The 17022-nt window shown below is 40.3% G+C and overlaps 1 protein-coding gene across 1 annotated transcript in view; it reads right to left on the reverse strand.

The window, feature by feature from the left end:
• Window positions 1–16516, reverse strand: part of LOC126382637 (zinc finger protein GLIS1) — a 58342-nt gene extending 41826 nt beyond the window's left edge. Inside the window, exon 1 of the mRNA XM_050032621.1 lies at window positions 16410–16516. The gene's annotated coding sequence lies outside the window, so the exon portion shown is untranslated. The remainder of the gene's footprint in view (window positions 1–16409) is intronic.
• Between the last annotated feature and the right edge of the window lie 506 nt (window positions 16517–17022).

Here is a 17022-nt window from a genome sequence, read left to right on the forward strand (position 1 = left end):
TTTCCCCCAGCAATATTTTTGCAAGCGCACCGTTGCTGTGGCACCGCCCAGAACGATTGTGATTGGTTAAAAGAAATACAAGCAGCCAGGGCGTTTTTTTCTCCAATCTCAAAGTGAGAGTCGGCCCAGCCAGACCTTTCTTTTCTTGAGAAAGGTCTGCTGAGCGAGACTACTGCCATGGTGAATTGAGTAAACTCGCCTTCGCGCGGTGCATTTAAGGGCGAGGAGAGGGGCTTATTTGATTGGTGTGATGTGTGTAAAACCCACTCCACACCCTCTCTCCTCCGTCTTTCTGACTTGCGCAGGTAGGAGGGATGGAGGTGGGAAAGAGGAGTAGCTGCGCCAGCTCGCACGGTGTGCAAAACTTGCAAAATCCACCTGGCCACATCCAGTTGGCGAAGTGCAGGTGCGCTGCGCCTCTGCCTCGCCTGGTCTGCGAAACTAGAGGCCATAGTGTAAATGACATGTCGGTGAAGATTCTCAGTCATCCAGGTCATGGTAATCATAAGTGCTATATCGTAGGCAACTGGACTTGCTTGAGTTTCTTGATGATGTTTCACCTCTCATCCAAGAGGCTTCTTCAGTTCTGACGAACTGGTGCGGAGTCGCAGGCTTTAAACTCCATGTGGGTGTGGACCCTTACAGAGTTGTTAAGATCACATGTGAGTCGTTGACCCTCCCGGCCATCTTGTATGTCATTATAGGGTTAGATGGGTCTGGGTGAGAATGGGTGTTAAGTCGTCTGGGGAGGGATCCCAAGACTACATTGTGGGTGAGTGATAAATGGTGTTGTAGGCCACCTCTTCCGTATAAGGAGGGCAGCAATGTTCATATCTTGGCCAGAGAAGACAGATGTTTAAAAGAGGTGCAAAAGAAGCCATCTACGTCAAACTAGAATGACCATCATTCAGTTGCTTACAATATAGCACTTATAAAAAAGGTCTACTGTGAACAAGAAGGCATTTACTTAATGTTAACCTCAAGTGCGTACAGGAAATCAAACACCTGTGGACAGTAAGGTCATGCCAATGTCCAGGTGTACCAGGAGTCTAATGATATTAACCTCACTGATGAGGGGCCTCATGGCTGCATGTTGCCACCTCTTTACTGAACATGACGGCACAGTGTGCCAGTCTGACTCCTGCAGCCAAGTCTACAGAGAAAGGTGCTGATGACCATTTTCCCAGAAATTCCAAGACATGCCAAGTAGAAATTTCCGGCACCCTCCAAATGAGTGATCAGGAGCTGTGGCAATACTGTGACGAAACTCAATGGTGATGCCAATGCCACTAAGTCATGTCTAAACTGTGAGGCTTTGCTTAAAGTCCAGGTGACAAAACCACTGATGATTGTGGAAACACAGCTTGAAAATGAAGTGAGGAATGTAAAACCACCACAAGACCCCAACAGAAGAGGTGATTACTCTTCCATCCCTGGTTATATCGATACTCCAGCTGGAAGAGGCAGACATGATGCAGAGGGGAAAGGCATAAAGGTACTTTTTTCAGGGTAATTCCCTCTGAACAATAACCCACAAACCAAGATCCAAAGTAAGGATATGACGAATAACCTCAACATTTACCAGGAAAAAAATGAGACAATTTCATATTAAGACAATCCAACTCTTACCCAAATCAAACCCAAAATTAGAAGACAACAAACATTCACAAATAAAAACAAAAAAGTGTATCATCCATAAATCAGTTTTGGCTCCCTGAAAAAAAGGGATTATCCTGGATTATTCTAGATTTTGCCAAGCATCAAGGACAAGACAAGATCCAAATTCATACAGTATATATCATTAACAGGGCTGTTATGTGTGATATGTGTGTGGAAAAATATTCCTATGCGAGGGCAGGATGAGGCAGAGGTTGAACCCTATACAGTGTGAGAGACAATTCACCCTCTCATGGGATACAAATCCTCCTTACTGGTGGAAAGGATCAGCAAACTTTCTGTTGCTGCCATTACACAGAACAGTCAGTTCAACATCTGCCCAGTTAGCACTAGTTAACACAGCAGCAGCAGCAGCTAACTTCCAACACCGAAACGCCTCGACTCTCTCATTAAACCCGTTAGGTAACATTAGCCATGTGATGCAAACGGTTAGCCTTGTCATTTGTGGCGCCAAGCGAAGGACTGTGCTAATAGCAGGTCTACAATTACAATTCTACAATTTTACCAATTTTAAACATTTAACCACCCCCCAACCTCGTTTGTCCCATTGCAGCATTCAGCTGCTTAACAAGCTGTGATCATATGGTATGGAATTAGCACTTCTTGGACATATTGTCCTTTATCAATTTCCAAATTATGCCATTTGTGATGTTTTACAATGTTGATGATGCTTATGTTTTTTGTTACGTTTTTTTTAAATATTTATTTGTGGTCGATTGTGCAAAGCAAATTCCCACTAGGGCAATAAAGGTTTCAGTCAAACCTAGAAAGATCACATTTGAGGCCTATGAGCACTCTTCTTAGTGCTGCACCCTCTGCTTCTCTGCAAATTCACACAGCAAACATCCTGTTACTTGTTATTTAACATTTAGAGACTGACTTGTGTTTTACCATGCATGAAAGTGAAAATAAATACATTCTCTGAAATGCAGAAAACAGTCATAATACCCAATTTCTTACACTAAGTGCTGATGAAAATGTAATCAGGAGAAAAGGTATGTTAGTGATTAATTTGTCTCATAAATCATGTAACATTTCTCTAACCTAGATGATAGTACATCAGCCACAAAAAAGTATTGGTATCGGTACTGATATTGATCTAAACCAGATTTTGTGGTATCACCCACCCCAATAACAATGTCCTGGAAGCATGCACGCGGCCTATAATTGTTTTAACTCAGCTTAAGCTCAAGTTATAGACATGATCAGTGTGGCCACACTGTGCAGCAAGACTCTGTAAAACTCTCACACCATCTGCACTGGTAAAACATCACCTCAGTTATTATGATAAATGTGATCATTTGTATCACTGATGTGTGAACACTCCCTATTCCATAATACTGCAGGCAACTTCGTTGTTCAGTTGCAGCCAGAAAAATTCTTTGGCACCTTCCAGATTTTGAGAGGTAATATGGGTCAAAGTAAACTCAGTGGGAGCAGGTGAATAACACAGTCTCATTGTTGCACAAAATAAGAATGTGTTATTGGATTAGAATTCATGCATGTCATCTGAGCAAGAGTCTTGAGTTGCTGTTAACTTTAGACACAGTGATCCTCCCGGGGCTTAAAACCCCAAATAGCACTTTTTTTTAAAAAAATGTGAAATCAACTGTGACTCCGAGCGAACAGCAGAGTTTGGTCTCATTGTTTATTTTTACTGGATGTTCTTTCTTCAGTATTACACGTATCTTCATTTTCCATTTTCTATAAACTAGTTAGGAGGTTTCATCAGATATTTCTTCACTGTTTAAATGTGAGTGCATGTTAACACGTACAGACGGAGAGGGAAGAAGAACATTTACTCAGCTACAGCACTTGAGTACAATTTTGAGGTACTTTACTTGAGTATTAACATTCTACACTTCTTTATACTTCAAGTGTTTCAGAGGGAAATGCTGTTGCCTTTACTTTGTTTATTTTGCTACCAGAGGCCTTAGATGTGTTCCTGATTTACACTAAACATACAAAACATAAGACTCATGAAATATGATGCATTGCTATAAATGACTCAACAGTATATAAAGTGGTTAAAACTGGCTTCACCTTTACCAACTACAACAGTATAATGCTGCGAATACATTATTGCATCAGAAAAATAATACAATAATATATTTCAAAAAACAATAAAACAGTCATAGGAGCCATTTTCTGTGTAATAGGTGCTGTTATTTTAAAATGTTGACTTTTACTTTTAGTATTTAAATAGTACAGAGCCCCCAAAAGTTCATGATGGTAATTTTGCATTTCAAGAGCAGTCAGGGTTTTGGTTTAGTCCAGTAATTTACACTGCCAGTGAAGATACTGCAAATACTACAGAAAGAAGAGATGTTTCTTATTATGTGTAATAATTCCGCATCTATTGTTCAAGGCCATGCTCCCAACAGTACTACAAATCCACTGGCTGTGAGCACAGCTGCAGCAGCTCTGCCTGGCTGTGGTGGTTGAAGCTGTGGCTCTGGATGTGGTTATTGCTCGGACTGGCTGCAGCTGTGGTTGAATCTATGGTGGTGTGGATATGGCTTCAGTAGCTGTATTATGACAACTGCTCATACTGCTCTAATTAAGACCACCGAACCTGAACCTTGGTGTTTTATACTGACACGTCGCAGTGTTTCCCAGCTGCGTATGAACCATTGAACCTGGGTGTTTTTCGCTGACCTGTCCCTGCTTTTCCAGGTTTTGTCACCAAAATATGATATTTTTCTAACCATAACCCAGTGATCTTTGTGCCTAAACTTAACCACACCTTCCCCACAGTGTTGTTGAGAAACATAAATTTTCAATGTATCTACAGAACGCAAAATAGGAGCATGTTTAAGGCGATTCGGTTGCTTTAATACAGCGGGCACAACCATGTCAATTCACTGCACACACACATCCTCTGCATGTAGTTAGTGTTTGATGCTTTATAAACTAATGTGCCACAGTCTATTCATTACAACCAAAACACAGCCAGGACGACAGCTACAATCAAAGTGACAACAACAGCTAAAGCTATTTCATCTCATGGCTATCATCATGATCACAGCTACAGTCCGTCAGATTCAAACTCCGCAGCTGCCAGTTATGTACATAATAAATAATACTATATTGGTGCCAATTGGTGGATTTTACTCCCTTTGGGTAGCTATTTGTTTCTCTCTGTTTTCAGTCTTTATGCTAATCTAAGCTAACCGGATGGCTCTTGTGTCATATTAACTGCATAGAAATGAAAGTGGTATCAATTCTATCAGCTAAATATCTGCAAGCATATCAGCTTATTTTCCAAAATGTCAGACTTTTCTTGTAAGTTTTAAGTTCTTGTAAACTAGTGTTTTTACATTGTTGAGACGAAGGATCTGACAACTTGCTCCACCACTGGCGTGTAGTAAATACAAGCATGAGAGTGTTGGTGCAGGAAATAACATATGAGTGCAGGAAATGTGTACATGTTTCAGTTATTTTCCTATGGTTAGTATTAACCTCTCATCATTCTGTCTTACAAACAAGTGAGTTTTTGTCTCATTATTTCTAAAGTCGAGTCAAATGGCAGGTGTGGATCTCTCCCTCTTCCTCCATCAGTGCTTACCTATCCCTCCGTGGTCTCCTCCTGGCAAACCTAAACATTTACAAGCAGGTGTGGATCTGTGAGAAACTTTGACTGTGTGCAGATGGCAGGAAATTCCAGTGAAATGACAGTGGTTCGGTCCAAACCACAAGACAGTGTGAGCAGAGCCCGTGAACCATATACAGCGAGGCCAGCAGCAGCAGCGGCAGGAGCGCCTATGGACTCCACTTGGACTCCCCGGCCTGCCAGCGTCTTGAAATAGGAGCAGCTTCGCAAGACGTCTGCTAAAACTCTTCTGCAATGGACTGAGTCTGGTGCGGTGGGTACTGACTGACTCCATCGTGTCTTTCAAAACAAATTTTGGGTGGTATTTGGTCTGTGAAACCTTGTGAAAATAGATTATGTTTTGCATCTAGTGGGTTTTTTATAGAGCTACATTTAGTGAAACATCAGTATTTCTGCCAATAGATCAGGCAGGACTATATCAAGCAATACTTTCCAGCGCTTCAAGCAGTACTTCTCCATTTGATGTCATGGGAGAATAAATTTTACACAACTAGCTGACAGAGATGTAGTAGTGTGGGGAGTAGTGGAGCTAAGTACCTTAAAGACTGGAATTAAAGTTTGTTTTTATACGTAATTTTGAATTTTTACATTATTAGATTGATGAGTCAATTACTGCTGCTGGCTGAAGAAATAGTTTTAAAAGACTGCTACAACTCTGTTGCCCCCTGATACAATTGCTAGACCGCCCACGGTTCCCCCCGGGAAAAATAATTAGAGGCTAATATTACTGACTTTAAGAGGCTGTAGCGCACTCATTTTTTAAGAAAGCACAAAGGTTGTGGTATCTCGTGAAACTAGACAACCTAAGGCGAGCATGTCCAAAGTCTGGTCCTCCCAATCGTGGACCAAAGACTGATTTTAAACAGCCCACGGCTTATTGTTCAAAATACACTACATGCAGCCCACCACGCAATACTGGCTGATCAAACAAGACCACTTTGCATTTTTTTCCATTCACCTCACGATGGCGGGACTATCATACAGTTCATAGACATGCACCAAGATGGATAAACTAATGTGTTTTCATAAACAGATGGCAAACAGGCTAACAAACAGTTACCTAACAGCCATTATTTCACGCAAGGTAGCAGACACGGCCACAGCAAAGAAGCATCAAGTCGACAGCCAGGGCTGCTGCTTTCAGGAGCGATGGAAAGTTGAATACTTTTCACTGAAAGACGAAACGGTTGCATTTTTTTAATTGATTTTTTTTAAAATAACATGTATGATGCGAGAAGCAGCTGGGCCCCAGGTATTTTTTGTGCCCCCAATTCAAAAAGTTTGGACGACCCTGATGTATGGCATCCATTGGCACCAGTGCTGTATGTACCATAACCGCATAGCTTGTGGGAAAGGGGGCTAAATAATGCCCCAGATTTAGGCAAATTTTGGGTAGGTAACAACTGGCATGGCTATTTTAAGTCTTTTTCTGGAAAAAGGCAACCAGCCTAACTGAAAAAACAATGTAAGGCCTAACACAGGTATTCACAGGCACATAACACAATACAACAGGATTGTTATGTAACTGAAGAAGGTTATCTGTAGCAGTAATAGTCTATACACATAAGGTAATTAGTAATATTAATTATTATTACTGTAACATAAGAAGCTAGTATATCGGAGTGCAATGATACCTACGAAAAATTTCTGGGGGCAGCGCTGGTAATGTGGCTGGCTACCTCATATGATCATAATGAGCTTGCTGATAAATGAAGCAGTCACACAGTGAGTGAATCAGCTACAGCTGCATTACCACCATCTGTTCATGTTACAGAGGATGTCAAACAAGATAAACTCATAAAGCAGTTAAACATAATTTCAAGCAGTCATTTTCAGCAGTTTTCACCAAAAGCTATTTGCCCAACCGACAAGCAGCTCTGAAGATGCATATTGACCCAAAAGACTGTGACTAAAAATATAAGTATACACTAAAGTGCCCTCTTAGGAGCCAAAATGCGTGCTAAAGTGCCCTCCTGGGAGCCAAAATGCACACTAAAGTGCCCTCCTGGGAGCCAAAACGCATGCTAAAGTGCCCTCTTTGGAGCCAAAACGCATGCTAAAGTGCCCTGTTGGGAGCCAAAATGCGTGCTAAAGTGCCCTCCTGGTTGGCAAAACACACTAAACTGCCTTCTTGGGTGGAAAAAACACACTAAACTGCCCTCTTGGCTGGTTAAAACATGATAAACTGCCCTCTTAGGCGGTAAAAGCGCGTGCTTAAGCGCCCTCCTGGTTGCCAAAACACAACTGCTCTCTTGGGTGAAGAAAACACACTAAACTCCAGAAGACTATTAGGACCAAGAAATACTATGAAACATTACTGTTGCAATGACTTTTATGTTGGGCCCTTTTTTGATCTATATTGAGCCAGAACTATATCTCACAGAACCAGTTTGGATTATCTGGTGCTAATATGGTGTTAAAATGCACTAGAATACAGGAAATGGCATCTGCTTAATTGAAAATGTTCTGGGGGAGGACCCCCAGACCCCCCCAGGGATTTATTTCCTTCATACATCCATGTCTCTGTGTGTTCTTCACAGTCCAACGTTGAATCTACACAGTTCTCGTGGATACTGATCCTAACTACAAACTAACTTGAGTAGTCTGTCTAGTTAGTCTGTTTTAAGGCTATATAATGTGACATTTGTATAACATATAAACATGTCTAAAGTGCCCTCGAAAACATGTGGAACTTAGTGCCCTCTTCAGTGGCGAGAATGTGCTGTATGTGCCCTTTTTTTTCTTTTCGCCCCTGCCCTTCAAAAAGTCTGTGCACGCCACTGTAGTATGTGTGTTTGTTACAAACACTACTGATGACACTAATAACCACTACAAAAGCATGTGTTTACTTGATTTAGTTATTTGTTCATGCAAGACAATGACTGTATTAAAAGGAGGAGGCGGCCCACTGGGGATGCACATACATATGAGGCCCAGATTTTTGCACCAGACCACTGCCAACAGATAACAATAGCTTTCTAAAAAGGGACAGTTAAAGTCTTGGAATCATATTGCAAATACATTTGGGATTAGAGGAGAGGGAATGAAGCCGAGAGAGTGTGGTTAAAAAAAAAAGGCTTATTAAGTTAGGCCAGAATGAATTAATACTGTAAACACAATTGATCCAGGTTGTAACTTTACAACATGTATTCCTGCCAAAACAACAATTTAATGTCAATAAAAACTCCAATTTTAGCTCATATTTAACATTTTTCCTGTGTTTCCAGCAGCACCTCTGAATCCCTTGAATCCTCTTGCCTCTCTGTGCTAAACCTTTGAAATGTAAATTCATATTTCCTCTGGGAGCGGATGAAATGAGGAAAGCTATGTGTACGTCTGCTTCACCGATTCTGCGAGGCATCATTAATCTTGACAGATCTCTTTAATTTAACTGCTCTATTTGTTATGCTTGTATGTTAGTTCTAGGTAGCTCCCAATAATAATATTTAAACTTTATTGTAACAACTCCCTCTACACGGTCCACTCTTTACACTAACTCATGCAAAACAGTACATCATGTTGCTACTGGCTGTGAGTACGTGCTCTGTAACACATATATTTTTAATTTGACATCATAATATTCTCATTTTTTTAAGACTATTACTCTTTGAGTTTATTTACCAATATGTGTGCTGCAATATAGTTTGCTGGTGCTGCACTGATTTAATCAAACTCTCTGCTCTCATACTGTTGCGCTGCTGCAACTCTGACCTCCCACTGAAGACCTCATGGGAAATAAACTAATTAGCTTTATTGTGTTATCCTTATAAAAGCCTTGTGTCTTCATCTCCAAGTTGTAAACTTTTCAAGAACAAAAAACAACATAGTGGAGCATTTAGCTGTTAAAGAGACAGATATTTCCCTCAGGAGCTGGTGGAAAGAGGACCAGAGCTAAAAAGAGAGTGAATATTAGACTAGATTTATCCGGTGGCCAGAAATACAACTCAGATCGAACGCTATCTGCATGTCTGCATCTGTGTCTGCTGGATGTGTAGGCAACGGTTTGTTAACAAATTCGGCATATCACTTTTTTTAAGGTAATGTCAGATATTGTGTTTTCAGCTGGTTCAGTCGTCCCCAAAATGGTCAGAGTCTATTGATACTGCTTCAAAATGTCAAAGACTTTAGCTACGAGGCTTCTACAGTAATATGACACACAGTATGCTGCTTTTGTTTGAATAACAAAATGCAGGTCAGTATATTTGGCTGAGTTAACCACTACCTGACCAATAATCAGGCAAGCAGTTACTCAAATAACGTTAATGTTTCTACCTGCACTTTCAGCTTGGCCTACTTATACACACAGTGGCGTTCTTAGGCGTAAAGAAATCATGTGGCAACACAGATCAAAAGTCAGAAAACTATAAAACTGTACAATATGACACAATGCACTAATTGACATTTCCCACATAGGTAATAATAAGGCTGAGCACATACCTGTACTCCTGCACCATTTGTGAATTTGTGTTTCCTAGGATAGCAAAGAAATGACTGACCCTACTCTCCCTGTGACTGGCAACTGCTCGCTGCCTTCATTGTTTGGATTGGTTAGGTTTAAGCATGAGGAGTGAGACTGGTTAGGGTAAGAATGTCAGGGTAAGCTAGTCAAAGGCAGAGTAAAGCAGGGTGAGGCGAGTCATTCCTTCGCTATACCAGGAAACGCACATTTACGCCCTGTTTGTATTCGCTCTCAGTCTGGGTGGCTAACATGTTTGTCCAATTTAAGCATGTTGCCTGCTGCTTTCATGGTTGGTAATCCTTTCAGAGCAATTATGTTTGATGTCCTGAAAGCTTGTACTTGACCCTTGGCACCATGTTTCACTTCCCAGATAACACACGGGACGTTTCTCTGACAAGCTAGCAGTTAGCTGTTTTGTCCTGGAGAAAGACTCCATGTTAAATCTGATCATTCTTTTTTACCAGACATGTGGTTTATTGAGCTGGTTAATCTTAGGTTTTTCTACAAAAGGCAGAGTTTCACATTTATGCTGTTAAAATAACCTACGTCATCATATAAACTGCAGTGACGATCTTCTTTAAAAGAAATACCAACATCCAGCGACTATGAGCCAGTGACAACAACAGGCAAACACCCAATCGCACTGCAGCGGGGCAACAAGTAATCAACTTTGGGCATGTGTGTTTTCGTTTTCCCACTCCGAGCACTTGACATCGTGTGGCAATTGGCGGCCTCTCGAGCCAAGCCATTTAAAACACCATTTAAAAACTAAACATACTATTTCTGCTGCCATCAGGGGGTCTTTTTCGCCACTTGCCCCAAATTTCCTGCAGCCTCTCTGTTAGCAATATAGTCCCTTTCCCGCTGGACAAAAAAACCCCACTAACTTCTGGCTTTTGTATTTGATGGGAGAGGTTGCAATCAATGGTCATGGGTATTTATCAGCTCTAGCTTTGATCATCTCAAATCGACAGTAATGGAAATATGATACCAAGATGAACGCCCTAATTTTTGCCCCTTTTTTGGCATGGCGCAATGATGTGCCGCCACAAAATTCTGCCCATCGCTGTCCAAGCAGCGCTCGGACAGTGTTCCAAATTAGTTGACACCTAGTTTGAAAGAAAGACTGAATAAGTAGCAGACATTAAAAATAAAGTAACCACTGTGACATTTTCACTGGTGTCCATGCTTTCTTTCTTACTGTTTACCTGCTTTTGGTGTTTGGCATACTCATCAAGTGGCAATGAGAAATTAGTCTATCGTCTATTTTTAGAGGTTTTTTTGCACTTAAAAAACCTGCATTTACAGTATACACGCTAATTTTGTTGAGAAAAGGGTATATTGTATTAACACACATTCAAATTCTTCTTGTTTGTTTGATTTTCTAACTTATTTGTATGTGATGTTTGTATTTACTGGTTAACTTGCAGTTAAAATGACACCATGTAACTTTTGCTGAACATACTGAGGAGGTTTAAGGTCTTTTAAAGTATTTTCATACTAACGTTTTACTGCTAATGTTTGTACTTTTAAATTTAGGACTTAACTTGTAATGTAATGTATTGCTACTTTATTTAAAGGATCTGAATACTTTCTCCCTCACTTTCCAACAAAGCATTCAACCAGAAAGAAGAAGGGTTTGCCTGCAACTAAATATGGAATCAAACCAAAGAGACTAGAAACATACACACACATACATCTTTAATGCATTTGTTTTCTATTCAAGTATTGTGAGAATAACCCCAAGCAAGAATCTGGAGTTTATAATCATCATGTAGAGATAAACTACCCTCCATGTATTAACTGGAACGTTTATAATCCCAGTAATTCACTGGACTGTGCTAAGAAGAAAAGTTCTGCGACTTGAAATAATTTCCCAAGTAAACATGATTTAAAAAGACATTGGCCTGCAGTTAATACACACCAGAAACAATGTTGAAACAGTTACCTCTGATACTTGCAGCGGGTCGTATTACCCAGCTGTGTCACCCTTGGGTGTTGCAAAAGAGCACGCACCTCCAAGCCAGGAATAATATTTCTGAACGAAACCAAAATGAGCTCTGCTTGTAGGGCAATCACTGTTAATGTCCATGAAAGGTATGTAGGGACCAGGCAGCTGAGAAAAACAAGTGACGAACCATTTCATCAGTATGCCATGAACACAGGCAGCGCTGTCATAAAACAACAGTTGAGCTAGCATGAGATCGGATGTGACAAATTCAGACTCCAGGCTGTTTTTTTCATGGTAACAAATATTTATGTAAGAGAAAGCAAATTTGTTTCTTGCCTAACACTAATAAGTCCCATATGATCGGAGTTTCTCAGCGACTTTGAACCCTTAATTAAATAGATTAGGTCATCTTGTTCCATGTAATGTAAACATAAGTATTAAAGCGGCATTAGTAAGTAAGCTGTGACTTTAAATGACCTCTGTTGGCCACCAGAGGGAATTGCAGTAATAAGTTCATCCAAATATTACTCAGATTTTAATCAAATTTACTAAAAGTCAACATAAGAAATTTTGCCTCAACAGGTGTTTCCATCAGCTGGTTTTATGCAAGTAGAGGAGGGTGTAACAACATTACATATCAAAATAAAATAAAGACCTGCAGTAACTCCAACTTTCCCTACTTTAAGAACACAACTGGCTTCTTCTACATGTGATGTTTTTAATTTACTGCCATTTGTGTTTGTTAGTTTTGGGGCTCACTGGATAAGGGAATAGTTTGAACAAAGAGATCGACACCACTGTGATATCTGTGAACGTAGTGTTGAGCTAGAGGAGGTGATTAGTTTAGCATAGCTTCACATAAAGACCAGAAACAGTTAGCTATATACTGGCTCTGTCCGTAGTTCAAAAATACACCCACCAACACCTTTAAAGCTTATTTAATAACACATTTGTATCTCCTTATCCACACGGAAATAGACAGCTGTGGAGGAGGTACTCAGATCCTTTACTTACGTAAAAGTAGAAACATTGAAAAATCTAAATATACTAAACTAAAGTACTAAAGTAAAAGTACATAAGTTTTATCAGCAAAATGTACTTAAAGTATCAAAGGTAAAAGCACTCATTATGCAGAATGGCTCCTTTTAAAGTGTTATATTGTTACAAAATGTTAATTATCCTGTTTTTATCGTGAACAAACACATGTAAGAGCATTTACTTTTACGTGAAAAGTAACTACTGACTTTAAGTGTCAGATAAACTTAGTGGAGTTAAGTGTAATATTTGCCTCTGAGATGTAGTAGAGGTATAAAGTAGCATAAAATGGAAATACTCAAGTAAAGTACAAGTACCTCAGAAGTGTACTAAGGAACAATACAAGGTACGTAGTTACTTTCCATCACTGAAAATAGAAATGTAAAAGTAAAATTTAGGGTTTTACAGTCTGTAACTAATTATTGAAGAACAAAAATGCAAAGTGACCTCCTGGTCTTTGGCATTTACACTCACATTGCCAGGCAGCCAATTGAGAGGTTGAACAGAAGTGCCATTGGACCAAGCAGCAACCTGAAAAATTAAGCCCACACGTAAGTACCAAAAACTGCCATTGCTTGAGTGGCCACTTGAGGCTGGATCCAGAAGCCTGTCAATCCCTAGACCCCCAGCCTGGTATAAAAACAGTTTTGGTCTCTATAGATAATTTCATCCTTTATGACAACTGTATGGGGGTGATTTTTTATATTACTCACCCATTTAGATTTTATTAAGGCTTAAAGTTACGCGTAGTTAAGGGCGGGCCGCTGTGAGAGACAGGCTGTCTGCCGATAGTGTCCTCGGCTTCCCAGTCAAATCCATCCCTCGCTCCTGCACAGCTCCAAACTCTCGTCCAAATACGATCACTTCTGGCTCCAAAAAAAACAAGACTACGACGGATAAAGTGCCAAACTCAAAGTTTTAAAACAGGAGTCCACAAACCAAAGGGTGACGTGATGGTGGCTACGTCCATTAATTTTTACAGTCTATGAGTTGGACGCTGTTTGTCAGGACATAACCGCATGTTGTTAACATAATACCACATATTGTCATTTTTACATTTCTGTTTGTGTGCAGATTAAACTACAGACCATCACCATCTTGAGATAAGATCACACCAGCTGCAATGCCGATCCAAGGCTGAAAATGTGGGCCGGGGTGTAAAGTCGAGGGAAGCAACAGCCCCTTCCCTTCTTCCTATTGCCCCTACTTACAGTGGCTTGCTCATACCACACCCATCTTTGGACCCGACTTTCATTGTGATCTCAACTACACACCTGTAAAGTTTTGTGATTGCATTCTGCACGGTTGCAACGCCATCCTGCTGATAAAATCTGTCCACAGAAAGACAGACAGACGTTTATATAAACACCTGCCAAAGTAATCCAAACTGATTCTGTGGTAGTTCCTACAGTAGGTGTCTCCAGGACCAGATTTTGCCATGATGACACACACACCAACTCACAAGGTGAGAACAATACCAGCCCTGCTGTCGTGGCTGGTGCTAACAAGATATGTGTTAATAAGAAAGCTTTCGTAGAGGTGTGCAGACGGAGCCAGACTCACTGTTTCCCCCTGTTACCAGTCTTTATGCTAAGATAAGCCAACCATCTGCTGGCTGTACTGGCTAGAAATAAGAGTGGTGTAAATCCTCTCTCAACTCTCAGCAAAAAAGACAATAAGCCTGTTCCCCAAACTGTTGAATTGTTCCTTTATGTGGAATCTTATGTTGTCAAAAATAAAGCAAGGAAGGAAAGAAGTAGTGTTTGCATCCCCATCAACCTTTCTGTATTGATACGTTAACTTATTCCACCTCAGCCAAGTATGAAAACACTTTTGTACTAATATCTAGGTGTTTTTCTCTGATTCCTCGTGTTACAGCAAAGATTTGGGCCATTAATGATCCAGTTATGGATCCAACACATACAGACACTGAGGGAAGAGGCAATAAATCAGGATCCTAAATACAGTAGTGCTCGTTTGGCAAAGTGATCTTCACTGACGGTCCACTTACAGCTTTTTCCGGAGTTGTCACAGTTCATTCGCTGATGAGGATTGTGGGGTTAAATGCTCCAGAAAGCGCTTGTACAGTAAGTGGACCTTGAGTTAAGATTATTTTTTCCAAATGATTATTTCCAAGATCAGGAACAGTTTTAACTCAAGATCAACTTACTCGCTTGTTTGGGAGCATTTGACCTCATCGCGCAGTCTCTTCAGCAAATTCAAAGAATGTTTCCAAGGTCAAGGATAAACCGCCAAGCTGGACAAAAGTGTTCGCTGACAATGTGTCCTCATCTCACCCTTTGTTGGTTTTTTGTCAGTTTTTTGGCCACATATATACGCACAGGCAAGTGGACTAATTTCATTTAGTCTAAATGAATGACTAAGTAATCTAGAACCTCACAACTCTCTTGTAGAATCAATGGACCCTGTTTTAGGGGTTCATACTTCACTTGTAATCATTGTGAAACTGTTGCTTACATTTTATAAAGTCAGCATAGGAAAACAATTCACTAAAAATGAAATGCTTTTGTTATTCTCTTCCCCTGGTGTGAAATCGAAATCGAACATACACTGCCAGGGCAAACATATTTTTAGGGGGGGCGAGACAAATCTTGGCTCACTGCTGTCTCTCACTCGTAGCACCCATCTATGCTCCATCTGAGTGCTTGAACAAACAATCTGAGCATCTGGTGAAATAATCGCTTAGTATTGATCAACAACCTGATCAGCCCCCCAAAAGGCATATTAAAGTAATACTGTGCTGTCTGCAACAGTACAAATGTTGTTTATTACCCCTTTAATTGCCACATATATAAGATTAAATGAGGTAAATGATGAAATTAACTGTGACTCAGCGCTCACTGCACACACCTCTGTGCAATGGGAGCACTGGCAGAGGCCTGCGAGTATAAACCATGATTCCCCAGCACAAGCTCCATGTCAGTGATACCATGAGACTAATGATTAAAACAAGCCTTCTCATCTGTTTGGCTTCCAGAAAGCCAGATTTCCACCCCCTGCGCAGCACTTTTCATTCCAGCAACATTACATAAATCAGTGCACTGCAGAGGAGTGGAAAGGAAGAGTCCCATAAGTAATAAGAGGGAAAAAATATCACATTTGGGTAAGAGTTCACTACAGTATAGAGCAGCATGTCTATTAATTGCCTCTCTCAAATCCTTGTTGCACAATCAAAACAAGTTCTTGTGTAATCCCTGATACAGAGGTACAATTAGACCTGATAATAACATTTCTTGAAAAACACTGTAGAACTTTTTCCCTGTATTTGGGAATGTTTTTCCTCATTTATCATAAACTCTTGACATGTTAGTGGCTGTAAGCTGTTGCAAATCCACCAAACAATGGTTGTGCCAGCTGGAGTCACGCTGAATGTTTACAGATAGCTGCCAACATTTACAGTGATGTATACTTCTTAATGCTTATTATTTTTTTTCCACCATGCTCATTTTCAAAAGAGAAAAGGCAGATGTTGAGGTGGTCAAACTGTACAGTAAAAACACTGAGTCCGCATTAAAATCCATAACACAACATAAATAATGTGCTAACGTCTTCATTGCCACAAAAAGTCTCTATGACAACACGGTTACTACAACATTAAACGTTTAAAACACATTTTAAGTACAGTAGGGTAACGTGGTGAAGGCTGTTCTTACCGTTGTGCGTCCAGTCATAGTTCACAGCTTGTTAGTAGGTCTTTGCCTCGCGCTGGCTGCACGCGGATTGTGCTTCCCACTGTCACAGCAGCGCTCTCTGCTCCGCGAGCTCACTGGCTGCATCTGCTTTGCTACGCGCGCTCACGCACGCACGCCCGCACGCAAAGGGAAATATTTTTTTTTAGATTTAATGAACAGAACATGTGAAACAGCTAATCAAACTCACTCTGAATATCTGTGTTAGTTTACAGCGCATTTATAAATATAAATTACCGAATCACATGTATGTATTTTTAATATGTATCTGCTGGGCTCAGTAAAGGGTTAATGGTCGTATTATCCCTACCTGTTGGTATAACTATCAAGTAACTATATTGAACCAAAAAAAAAGGAAGCAATTTACTAATTCTTAATACATAATTAAATGCTACATAGATCAGTTATAAGCCATTAACAGTAGTTGAGGATGTACTCAAATCTTGAAGATATACTGAAAGCAGCAATATCACAGTGTAAAAAAATACTCTGTTACAAGTAAAACTCTATTCAATTTTTCAGTAAGTAAAAGTGCACAAGTGAGGACACTTAAAGTACCAAAAGGAAAGCTACTCAT

Source organism: Epinephelus moara, chromosome 21 (genome assembly GCF_006386435.1).
Source record: "Epinephelus moara isolate mb chromosome 21, YSFRI_EMoa_1.0, whole genome shotgun sequence".
In the NCBI taxonomy this organism is placed as follows: domain Eukaryota; kingdom Metazoa; phylum Chordata; class Actinopteri; order Perciformes; family Serranidae; genus Epinephelus; species Epinephelus moara.